Raw genomic sequence first — 14,064 nt, 5'->3', positions numbered from 1 at the left:
TTTCCAGACCGTTCTTGTGCACCTTTTCATGCACCGATTGTTCGAATTTGAATTATGTGCATTAATGCCTAGAAAATGCACATAATCCCATAAATACGGTAAATGAGCCCGGAAAAATGTCAAATTTGAACATGTTGCATTTGAGGAGGTATGTCGATCGTTGGAAAAAAACTGAATGACAAACTAGGATGGAAATTTGGATTCCCCTTCAATCTTGGTGATTTCCCTCTCGAAAGCATGGAACTTCCTCGGTGATGGTTCGATTTATGAAGGGCGTGCATGATGACATAAGCCAAACCTTCTCAAAGTTTTACCAGGGCATGGTGAGGTCATACCATGGCACCATGCCAGGCGTCATGTTTTCAAGCATTTATTTCATTTTTTCTATAGTTGAAACCAAGCTTTTAAATCATGGCCGATATGACCGATATATAGGACGATATATCACTTTTGGGGCTCTATCAATATAGACATAACATATCATTTTGTAAATATCATTTTCAAACATATCACCCTATATGGACTGAAATATCAACCGTTATGGCCGATATCTAGCCCGATATGTCCACCGATATAGAACCATACGTAGATAACAATAGTTCTTTATTAAATAATAGTGAAATAAGATTATGCATTTACAACTTTGACATATATTATCAAAGTCATGCACAATGTTTCGTACAAATGCATACATATCGTATTGTTTTTAATCAATGAGTAAGAATTTTGCGAATCTTTCCTTAATAGTTTCTTAATTAACAAGTTAATAAACTAGGAATCTAAAAGTGTTATGTTAAAGTATTGACATCATACATTTTGTTTCACTAAAAATACATGTTTTGAACCAGAATAATGAAAAAAATGACATGTTTTCTCCGATAAATCTACATATCGTCCGATATATAACCCGACTTCCGACATCCGATATGTCGAAGCCAAACCGATACGAATCCGATATCCGATATTTTGAAGCTTGGTTGAAACCCCAACAAACAAACATTTGTGGTTGAATATTGCCACACATTTCATCGAAATATCTGTCCATTCCTTGTAAAAGGCATGAGAATTTACTAAATCGCACGAGCATGGTTTTCCAGGCTGTTCTTGTGCACCTTTTCATGCACCGATAGCTTGAACTTGAATTATGTGCATTAATGCCTAGGAAATGCACATAATCCCCTAAATATGGTAAATGAACCCGAAAATGTGCCAAATTTGAACACGGTGATTTGCAGGGTGTATGTTCATCGTAGAAAAAAACTTGTGGACAAAGGATAAGGAAATTTGGACCCCCCTTAAATCTTGGTGATTTCCCCCTCGAAACCATGAAACTTCCTCGGTGATGGTTCGATTTATGAAAGGCATGCATGAAGACATAAGGAAAACATTCTCAAATTTTTACCAGGGCACGGTGAGGCCATACCATGGCATGACACCAGGCGTCATGTTTTCCAAGCATGTATTTCATTATTGTATAGTTATTAACCCAGTAAACGACGCGTTTATGGTTGACTATTGCCACACATTTCCTTGAAATATCTGCCCATTCCTTGTAAAAGGCATGAGAATGTACCAAATAGCACGAGCATGGTTTTCCAGACCGTTCTTGTGCACCTTTTCATTCACCGATTGTTTGAATTTGAATTATGTGAATAATTAATGCCTAGAAAATGCACATAAACCCCTAAATATGGTAAATGACCCTGAAAAAATGTCAAATTTGAACATGTTGCATTTGAGGCGGTATGTTGATTGTTGGAAAAAAACTGAATGACAAACTAGGACGAAAATTTGGATTCCCCTTCAATCTTGGTGATTTCCCTCTCAAAAGCATTGAACTTCCTCGGTGATGGTTCGATTTATGAAGGGCGTGCAAGACGACATAAATCAAACATTCTCAGCTTTTAACCAGGGCACGGTGAGGCCATACCATGGCACTATGCCAGGCGTCATGTTTTTCAAGCACATATTTCATTGTTCTATAGTTGATAACCCAGTAAATGACGCATTTGTGGTTGACTATTGCCACAGATTCCCTTGAAATCTCTGCCCATTCCTTGTAAAAGTCTTGAGAATTTACTAAATACCATGAGTATGGTTTTTCCAGACTGTTCTTGTGCACCTTTTCAAGCACCAATTGTTTGAATTTGAATTATGTGCATTAATGCCTACAAAATGCACATAATCCCCTAAATATTGTAAATGAACCCGGAAAAGTGTCAAATTTGAACACGGTGATTAGCAGGGTTTATGTTCATCGTAGAAAAAAGAACTCATGGATGAAGGACAAAGGAAATTTGGATTCCCATTCAATCTCGGTGATTTACTAATGCACACGATTCATCTCCGTCGCCTCTGTGAACCATGTGTGTCACTCACACATGCAAAAGGAAAAAGAAAACCCTCGCCCACTTCGTCCCCACCCACTCGCCGCGGACTCCTCCGCAACTCTGCACCTCATCAACTTCTATCACGGCAGCCACCCTAAGCTCGACGGCTGTTGTCGGCGGGCGTAGGTCGCGCTCCAAACGGCACGGGATTTCGCCCCTGCTGCTTTCTGATGCCTATCTGCACCGACATTCTAGACTCTGGTGGACTGAGGTTTTCTGCAGGATTGGGCCGGGGATTTTTCTCATGGAGAAGGTAATCAACTTAGCAAAATATTCACTCATCTCTTATCGCAGTCCGTCCGTCACTGTTAATCAACCGGCGGAAATCACCGTGGAATCATTTCTGTTCTAGCTGATTCGTGGGTGTTTGATACGTCCATTTTGCATCATGTTTTCTTACTGCTATTTAAGATGTATTTATCCATAATAATGCTTTTTGGAGTAATTCTAGTGCCTTTTCTCTCATAATATGCAAGGTATACACAAAGAGGGAGAATTCCGGCAGCTGGAAATCTGGACCTGGAAAAGCTACGTCAGGCTACCTATTCTGTACAACTCCAAACAAGCTGAAACTTCACGGAGATTTTTTATGGAATATTTGAGGAATATTGGAGCAAATAACTACCAGAGGGGGCCCACCAGGTGGGCACAACCCACCTGGGCGCGCCAGAGAGCCCAGGCGTGCCCTGGCGGGTTTTGCTCACCCAGGCCCACCTCCGGCGCCCATCTTCTGGTATATAGGTCATTTCTACCTAGAAAAAATGAGGATAGGAATTTCAGGACGGAGTGCCGCCGTCTTGAGGCGGAACTTGGGCAGGAGCACTTTTGCCATCCGGCGGAGCGATTCCGCCGGGGGAACTTCCCTCCTGGAGGGGGAAATCATCGTCATCATCATCACCAACAACTCTCCCGTCTTGTGGAGGGAAATTTCCATCAACATCTTCAACATCACCATCTCATCTCAAACCCTAGTTCATCTCTTGTGTTCAATCTTGTTACCGGAACTATAGATTGGTGCTTGTGGGTGACTAGTAGTGTTGATTACATATTGTAGTTGATTACTATATGGTTTATTTGGTGGAAGATTATATGTTCAAATACATTATGCTATTTAATACCCTCTAATCTTGAGCATGATTATCATTTGTGAGTAGTTACTTTTGTTCTCGAGGTCACGGGAGAAATCATGTTGCAAGTAATCATGTGAACTTGATATGTGTTTGATATTTTGATAGTATGTATGTTGTGATTCCCTTAGTGGTGTCATGTGAACGTCGACTACATGACACTTCACCATATTCGGGCCTAAGGGAATGCATTGTGGAGTAGCAATTAAATGATGGGTTGCGAGAGTGACAGAAGCTTAAACCCCAATTTATGCACTATTCCGTAAGGGACCGATTGGATCCAAAAGTTTAATGCTATGGTTAGAATTTATTATTAATATTTTCTCGTAGTTGCGGATGCTTGCGGGAGGGTTAATCATAAGTAGGAGGTTTTTTCAAGTAAGAACAACACCTAAGCACCGGTCCACCCACATATCAAATTATCAAAGTACCGAACACGAATTAAACCAACATGATGAAAGTGACTAGATGAAATTCCCGTGTACCCTCAAGAACACTTTTCTTATCATAAGTGACCGTTTTGGCCTGTCCTTTGCCTCAAAAGGATTGGGCTACCTTGCTGTACTTTTGTTACTACTATCATTACTTGCTCGTTACAAATTATCTTGCTATCAAACTACTTCGCTACTTACAATTTCAGCACTTGCAGACATTACCTTGGTGAAAACCACTTGTCATTTCCTTCTGCTCCTCGTTGGGTTCGACACTCTTACTTATAGAAAAGAGCTACAGTTGATCCCCTATACTTGTGGGTCATCAAGGCTATTTTCTGGCGCCGTTGCCGGGGAGTGAAGCGCCTTTGGTAAGTGGAATTTGGTAAGGAAACATTTATATAGTGTGCTGAAATTTATTATCACTTGTTACTATGGAAAATAATCCTTTGAGGGGTTTATTCGGGGTATCTTCACCTCGATCGGAACCACAATTAGCTACCCCTCAACCTACTGCACCTACTGAAAATATTGAATATGAAATTCCTTCGGGTATGATAGAACAACTGCTAGCTAATCCTTATGCAGGAGATGGAACCGAACATCCTGATATGCACTTGATATATGTAGAACAAATTTGTGGATTGTTCAAGCTTGCAAGTTTACCCAGGGATGAAGTTATGAAAAAGGTTTTCCCTTTATCTTTGAAGGGAAAAGCATTGGCATGGTGTAGGCTATGCGATGATATTGGATCTTGGAATTGATATCGTTTAAAATTGGAGTTCCACCAAAAAAAATTATCCTATGCATCTAGTTCATCGTGATCGGAATTATATATATAATTTTTGGCCTCGTGAAGGAGAAAGTATCACTATAGCTTTGGGGAGGCTTAAGTCAATGTTATATTCATGCCCCAATCATGAGCTCTCAGGAGAAATTATTATCCAGAACTTTTATGCTCGGCTTTCTCATAATGATCAAACCATGCTTGATACTTCTTGTGCTGGCTCTTTTATGAAGAAGACTATTGAATTCCGGTGGGATCTTTTGGAAAGAATTAAACGCAACTCTGAAGATTGGGAACTCGACAAAGGTAAAGAGTCAGGTATTAAGCTTAGGTATGATTGTGTTAAATCTTTTATGAATACCGATGCTTTTCAAAAGTTTAGCACTAAATATGGACTTGACTCTGATATAGTAGCCTCCTTTTGTGAATCATTTGCTACTCATGTTGATCTCCCTAAAGAGAAGTGGTTTAAATATCACCCACCTATTAAAGAAGAAACTAAAGAACCGGTACCAGTTAAAGAAGAAACTATACTTTATAATGTTGATCCAGTTGTTCCTTCTGCTTATATAGAGAAACCACCTTTCCCTGTTAGGTTAAAGGAACATGCTAAAGTTTCAACTGTGGTTAACAAAAGCTATATTACAACACCTAAACCTGATGAACAAATTAAAGTAGAACCTAGTATTGCTATGGTTAAAGATCTCTTGGAAGAAGATATGGATGGGCATGTTATTTACTTCTGTGAAGAAGCTGCTAGAATTGCCAAACCTGATAAAAAAGATAAACATAGACCTGTTGTTGGCATGCCCGTCATCTTAGTTAAAATAGGAGATCACTGTTATCATGGTTTATGTGACATAGGTGCTAGTGTGAGTTCTATCCCTTACACCTTATATCAAGAAATTATGAATGACATAGCACCCGCAGAGATAGAAGACATAGATGTTACTATTAAACTTGCTAATAGAGACCCATATCACCAATTGGGATTGTTAGAGATGTTGAAGTCTTGTGTGGGAAAATAAAATACCCTACTGATATTCTTGTTCTTGGTCCCCCACAAGATGACTTTTGTCCCATTATCTTTGGTAGACCTTTCTTGAACACCGTTAATGCTAAAATAGATTGTGAGAAACAAACTGTCGGTTTAATTTTGGTGACGAGTCTCATGAGTTTAATTTTTCAAATTTAGTAGAAAACTTCATGAAAAAGAATTGCCTAGTAAAGATGAATTAATTGGTCTTGCTTCTATTGTTATGCCTCCTACTGATCCATTAGAACAATATTTGCTAGACCATGAAAATGATTTTCATATGCATGAAAGAAATGAAATAGATAAGATTTTCTTTGAACAACGTCCTCTGCTTAAACACAATTTTCCTATTGAAACTCTAGGAGGTCCTCCTCCACCTAAAGGTGATCTTGTGTTTGAATTAAAACAATTGCCAGACACTTTGAAATATGCTTATCTTGATGAAAAGAAGATATATCCTGTAATTATCAGTGCTAACCTTTCAGAACATGAAGAGGAAAAATTATTGAAAGTTTTAAGGAAGCACCGAGCGGCTATTGGATATACTCTTGATGATTTAAAGGGCATTAGTCCCACTCTATGTCAGTACAAAATTAATATGGAACCTGATGCTAAACCCGTTGTTGATCACCAACGTCGGTTAAATCCGAAGATGAAAGAAGTGGTAAGAACGGGAATATTAAACTTCTGGAAGCAGGTATAATCTATCGTATAGCTGATAGTAGATGGGTAAGTCCTGTTCATTGTGTCCCTAAGAAAGGAGGTATTACTGTTGTTCCTAATGATAAGAATGAACTTATTCCACAAAGAATTGTTACATGCTATAGAATGGTAATTGATTTCAGGAAATTGAACAAAGAAACTAGAAAAGATCATTACCCTTTGCCTTTTATTGATCAAATGCTTGAAAGAGTATCTAAGCACACACATTTTTGCTTCCTTGATGGATATTCTGGTTTTTCACAAATACCTGTTTCTCAACCTGATCAAGAAAAGACCACTTTTACTTGTCCCTTTGGAACTTATGCTTATAGACGTATGCCTTTTGGTTTATGTAATGCACCTGCTACCTTTCAAAGATGTATGACTACTATGTTTTATGACTTTTGTGAAAAGATTGTTGAGGTTTTCATGGATGACTTCTCTGTTTATTTGAAGTCTTTTGATGATTGTTTAAGCAATCTTGATCAAGTTTTGTAGAGATGTGAACAAACAAATCTTGTCTTGAATTGGGAGAAGTGCCACTTTATGGTTAATGAAGGCATTGTCTTGGGTCATAAAATTTCTGAAAGAGGTATTGAACTGGACAAAGCTAAGGTTGATGCAATTGAGAAAATGCCATGTCCTAAAGATATAAAAGGTATTCGTAGTTTCTTAGGTCTTGCTGGTTTCTATAGGAGATTTATCAAAGACTTTTCTAAAATTTGTAGGCCTCTTACTAGTCTTTTCCAAAAGGATATTCCTTTTGTTTTTGATGATGATTGTTTAGAAGCCTTTGAAACACTCAAGAAAGCCTTAATTTCTGCACCTATTGTTCAACCACCTGATTGGAACTTGCCTTTTGAAATTATGTGTGATGCTAGTGATTATGTTGTTGGTGCTGTTCTAGGGCAAAGAGTTGATAAGAAACTTACTGTAATTCATTATGCTAGTAAAACTCTAGACAATGCTCAAGGAAATTATGCTACTACTGAAAAAGAATTCTTAGCAGTGGTGTTTGCTTGTGATAAATTTAGACCTTATATTGTTGATTCCAAAGTAACTGTTCACACAGACCATGCTGCTATTAAATATCTTATGGAAAAGAAAGATGCTAAACCTAGACTTATTCGATGGGTTACCTTGTTACAAGAATTTGATTTACATATCATTGATAGAAAAGGAGCTGAGAACCCCGTAGCTGATAATTTATCAAGGTTTGAAAATGTGCCTAATGACCCACTACCTATTGATGATAGTATTCCTGATGAGCAGTTAGCTGCAATAAATGTTGCTCACAGTACTCCTTGGTATGCTGATTATGCTAATTACATTGTTGCTAAATATTTACCACCTAGCTTTACATACCAACAAAAGAAAAAATCTTCTATGATTTAAGACATTAATTTTGGGATGACCCACATCTTTCTAAACAAGGAGTAGATGGTATTATTAGACATTGTGTACCTGAGCATGAACAGGGACAAATCCTACAGAAATGTCACTCTGAAGCTTATGGAGGGCATCATGCTGGAGATAGAACTGCTCACAAGGTATTGCAGTTTGGATTTTATTGGCCTACTCTCTTCAAGGATGCCCGTAGGTTCATCTTATCTTGTGATGAATGTCAAAGAATAGGTAATATCAGTAAGCGTCAAGAAATGCCTATGAATTATTCACTTGCTGTTGAACCATTTGATGTTTGGGGATCTGATTATATGGGACCTTTTCCTTCCTCTAATGGGTATACACATATTTTGGTTGCTGTTGATTATGTTACTAAATGGGTAGAAGCTATTCCAACCTATAGTGCTGATCACAACACCTCTATTAGAATTCTTAAGGAAGTTATTTTCCCAAAGTTTGGAGTCCCTAGATATTTAATGACTGATGGTGGTTCACACTTTATCCATGGTGCTTTCCGTAAAATGCTTGCCAAGTATGATGTTAACCATATAATTGCATCACCTTATCATCCTTAGTCTAGTGGTCAAGTTGAACTTGGCAATAGAGAAATAAAATTAATTTTGCAAAAGACTGTCAATAGGTCGAGCAAGAATTGGTCACTTTGGGCTTATAGAGCAACATATGAAAATCCTATGGGTATGTCTCCTTATAAAATGGTTTATGGAAAAGTTGCCATTTGCCTCTTGAGTTAGAACATAAAGCATATTGGGCCATCAAAGAGCTCAATTATGATTTCAAGCTTGCTGGTGAAAAGAGGTTATTTGATATTAGCTCACTAGATGAATGGAGAACCCAAGCTTATGAAAATGCAAAATTATTCAAAGAAAAAGTTAAAAGATGGCATGACAAAAGAATCCAAAGCGCGAGTTTAAAGTTGGAGAATATGTTCTTTTGTACAACTCTCGTTTTAGATTCTTTGTAGGAAAACTCCTCTCAAAATGGGATGGCCCCTATGTTATCGAGGAGGTTTATCGGTCTGGAGCCATCAAATAAAATAATTCCGAAGGTACTAACCCGAAGGTTGTCAATGGGCAACGGATAAAACATTATATCTTAGGTACGCCCATTAATGTTGAAAGTAATATTATCCAAACTTTGACACCGGAGGAACACATAAAAGAGTCCTTCTGGAACACTCCAGAATCGTGAAAATAAGGAGGTACGTGATGTGGTAAGTAAACGGACTCCGAAAAATCCACAAAAATATTTTTTATCAGTTTTGTAATATTTAAAAATTTAGGAAATAAAGAAACTTCCAGGAAGCGTACCCTGGTGGGCACAAGACACCAGGGCGCGCCAGGCTTGGCTGGCGCGCCTAGGTGGGTTGTGCCCACCTGGGACACCTTCCGGACTCCATTTTTCTACAGCTTGCTTGTCCCCCAAGATAAAAAATCTATATATACTTCCCGAACCTGTTAACCACCGTATCGAGGAGAAATCCTCTGTTCTCTTTTCTTCCTATTTTTGGTCAGATTTATCAAGCCAGGCATCATGTCTTCCTCCTCCTCCAACAACATGGAAGAAGATGCTTGGTTGATGAAGATCGAGATGAAGAGGGTGGATCCCACGGACGGCGTCAAGTGAGACAAGGGCAACAAAGGCTACCGTAGATCCATCCTTGGTGGCAGAACAAGCACTGCCGGCAGAGGAAGAAGAAGAGGAAGATATCCTTAAGCCTTACCTCACTCAACTTACTGCTGCTGAGATTGAAGCCTTTTGTATCATTGAAATAGTTCGCATATAAAATAAGTATCTTACTTGCGAAAATATTCTGCACCAAGAGCATATCATCCATCTCCGGAGCGTCATCCGTCGATTGGAGAATCTCTTGAGCCTTAAGGACAAGATCGCTTCATCACCAACATCATCTTCTTCACCACCAAAGGATAATTGAGTATCGGGTATGGGCACTCCCCTTGGCTTCTGCCAAGCTTGGGGAGGCGCCCTGGTATCGTATCATCCCACTATCTTTTTACCTTTACTTATTTTAGTTCGATCGTTTGCTTTGGAAGAATAAAAGTTTAGTTCGATCCTTTCTTCTTTGAGAGTTTGCTTAGTGATCTATCCTTGTAATCGTGTGCAAGTTATATAATAAAGTTTAGTTTGAGTTTTTGCTTTATTTACTTTCATGTCGCAAATAAAAGAAAAGAAATAAGGAAGAAAAAGAGAAAGGAAATAAATAAAAGGAAAGAAATAATGAAAAAGATCATGTACTAATATTATGGTAGGTGATGACACCACGTAAGGAAAAGTATAAGTAGAAAATTTTATTAGAGATTGACAAACATAGCATTGGTCAATGATGCAACTCATGAAAGAATTAATAAGGGAAGAGAAGATTCACATATAAATATACTATCCTAGAAATCTTTTGTGATTGTGAGCCCTCATCAAAATATTATATGCCAAAATTGTTGACGTCGGACAAGGAAGACAACTTAATGATGTTTATATTCACATACAAGTCATATTGTCATAGATCCTTCAACATGTGGTGCTTGCCCCCTATCTTTGCTAGCCAAAAATTCCGCACTAAGTAGAGATAATACTTGTGCATCCAAAAACCCTTAAACCCAAATCTTATTTTCAAGTCTCCACCATACCTACCTAGGGATTGATCAAGATCCCTCAAGTAAGTTGTCATCGGTGCAAAAAGGCAATAAAAATGCTTCTAAAAGTGTGAGATCATTTAGTGTAAGAGAAAATTTAGCGTTGCACGAACTTGTGATGGTGAAGAATAAAAGCAACAGACTGCATAATAAAGGTCGCTATCACAAGGGGCAATGCAACGTGACGTTATTTTGCACTAAGGGTTGAGCATACAAACAAATAAGCGCATGGCAACCTCTGCTTCCCTCTGCGAATGGCCAATCTTTTACTTTTATGTATTTACTTTTATGCAAAGAGTCAAAGTTTTCCTTCTATTCCTTTTTATTTTTCTCCTTTGGCATGCATCATGTGGTGAGGAAAGATCTAGGCATACATGTCTAGTTGAATATGGATAGCATGAATTATTATTGTTGACATCACTATTGAGGTGAATACGTTGGGAGGCGAAACTATAAGCCCCTATCTTTCTATGTGTCCGGTTGAAACGTTTTGCTCATGTGTATGCGGTGAGTGTTAGGAATCATAGAAGACTATATGATGGTTGAGTATGTGGACTTGCCTAACGGCTCCGATACGTGACCCTTCCTGAAAAGATAATGAATTATAGTTGCAAAGTTGACTGAGAACATAGTTTGTTGGTTTTTAATAGAGTTTTTGCTTTATACTTTGATTGTGTGATGAATTGTTACTTATTCATGAGAAGTATATGATAAAAGTCCTATGATAAAAGTCCCATGATAAAAGTCCTATGATAAAAGTCTTATGTTTAAATTTGTTGTTGTTATAATAATCAACATGATGATTCTATGTCTGTATTTTGCTTTTATCGACTCCTCTCTCTCAAAGCATGTGGACATGTTTTTCGATTTCGGTTTTCGCTTGAGGACAAGCGAGGTCTAAGCTTGGGGGAGTTGATACGTCCATTTTGCATCATGTTTCGTACTGTTATTTAAGATGTTTTTATCCATAATAATGCTTTTTGGAGTAATTCTAATGCCTTTTCACTCATAATATGCAAGGTATACACAAAGAGGTAGAATTCCGGCAGCTGGAAATCTGGACCTGGAAAAGCTACGTCAGGCTACCTATTCTGCACAACTCCAAACAAGCTGAAACTTCACAGAGATTTTTTATGGAATATTTTAGGAATATTGGAGCAAATAACTACCCGAGGGGGCCCACCAGGTGGGCACAACCCACCTGGGCGCGCCAGGGAGCCCAGGCGCGCCCTGGTGGGTTGTGCTCACCCAGGCCCACCTCCGGTGCCCATCTTCTGGTATATAGGTCATTTTGACCTAGAAAAAAAATGAGGAGAGGACTTTCGGGATGGAGCACCGCTGTATCGAGGCGGAACTTGGCAGGAGCACTCTTGCCCTCCGGTGGAGCGATTCCGCCGGGGGAACTTCCCTCCCGGAGTGGGAAATCCTCGTCATCATCATCACCAACAACTCTCCCATCTTGGGGAGGGCAATCTCCATCAACATATTCAACAACACCATCTCATCTCAAACCCTAGTTCATCTCATGGGTTCAATCTTGTTACCGAAACTATATATTGGTGCTTGTGGGTGACTAGTAGTGTTGATTACATCTTGTAGTTGATTACTATATGGTTTATTTGGTGGAAGATTATATGTTCAGATCCATTATGCTATTTAATACCCCTCTGATCTTGAGCATGATTATCATTTGTGAGTAGTTACTTTTGTTCTTGAGGTCACGGGAGAAATCATGTTGCAAGTAATCATGTGAACTTGATATGTGTTCCATATTTTGAAAGTATGTATGTTGTGATTCCCTCAGTGGTGTCATGTGAAGGTCGACTACATGACACTTCACCATGTTTGGGCCTAAGGGAATGCATTGCAGAGTAGCAATTAGATGATGGGTTGCTAGAGTGATAGTAGCTTAAACCCTAATCGAATATAGTTCATCCGAGTGAACCGTATGCTGTATATCGCACACACAATGATATGGCTGCCCGTTTCTATTGTTCTGCCTATTGCAAACAGTTTGAATTGATTAACGTGTGCCCTGCATCGCACACGCAACTAAAATCTGAACCGTGTTTGATGGCTCTGCCATCGCAAACGTTTTGCACGAACAGTGATGTTTTTTTACACCACTGTTCGTGATTATTGCATCGCACACAGTTTCGTCAAAGGGTCTCTGATCGTAGTGTCGCGTTAGCAGTATCCTGTAGTAGTGGCTCCTCCAATCTTCTCACTTCCTCAATGATAGAGGCAAAGGTGTCCCGTCTTTCGATGAGATGGTGGCTATCATTTTGGAGGAAGTCGACTTTGACGATCCGACTACGAACGTGCGAGGACGTCGCGCCTTAGCAATCGCTAAACCAACTCCGAGAGGTTATTGACCACGCCGGAGCACGATCAACCTGACCACGAAGGTCTGTTTCCTGTAGGAAAACGAAGAACAAGCAAGAAACTAAGATTGTAATCTTGATATTGCGAATATAAGAGGAAAGCTTTATTGATCAAGGTGGGGTTCTGTGACGCCTTTGTCTGGTCGTTGAACACAAACGAAGTATGCGAAGTTGCAGCTATGGCGAACTTTAATCTAAACAAAACCCAAAGTCTAAACAACGCCCTAAGGGCTGTATATATGGAGGAATAGGGGGAAATTTCGTGGCCCTTGTGGGAGGGGTCCGAATCCAACCCTAACTCTTGTTTCCCCACACATACAGACTCTAAAAACAGCCTATACTTAAGTATTTTGAAATTACATGGGCCTAGCCCAATAATAAGGTGACACAACACCTAGAATAGCCTCTGGACGAAATTTATGAAGTGGCATCTTGTATATTTCGTCCAAGGCTTCATGCACTCCTTATGGTGGCTTCAAAGTCCTGAAATCATCACTTGTAACTCCGTTCTTGTTCCCCTTGCGCATGCCATCATCTCCAGGCTTGGTCTTGCTCCAGTGTTCATCCCTCTTATCCATGTCAGGCCCTTCATTTGTAAGCAAAACAAATGTATCCAATTTAGGCAGCATCATATTCTCATGAACATTAGAATCATTACCAAGAAACGAAAGTACATGGTAATTCAATTGGCGTGCGTGAGCTCTAGTAATTGGTCCAGTATGTATAGCAGCAGGGGCTGTGGGTGTAACAATGGTATTGATGTCCTCATCATCCTCTCCTTCTTGAAATGAAGTCGTCCTCCACGGAAGCTCATCTTCCTCACCCAAATAAGGCTTCAAATCTGCAATGTTAAAAGTGGGACTAACCCCAAAATCTGCAGGCAACTCAAGTTTATATGCATTATCATTTATTTTCTCTAACACCTTAAAAGGACCATCAGCACGTGGCATTAGCTTTGATTTGCGCAAATTAGGAAACCTATCCTTACGCAAATGTAACCAAACAAGATCTCCAGGTGCAAAGACAACATGTTTTCTACCCTTATCTCCATCAAGTTTATATTTACCATTCATACGCTCAATGTTTTCCTTAGTTAACTCATGCATTTTTAAGATCAATTCAGCACGTTGTTTA

The sequence above is a fragment of the Triticum aestivum genome, chromosome 3D, assembly GCF_018294505.1.
Source record: "Triticum aestivum cultivar Chinese Spring chromosome 3D, IWGSC CS RefSeq v2.1, whole genome shotgun sequence".
Classification (NCBI taxonomy): Eukaryota; Viridiplantae; Streptophyta; class Magnoliopsida; order Poales; family Poaceae; genus Triticum; species Triticum aestivum.
This window is presented reverse-complemented; position numbering follows the sequence as displayed.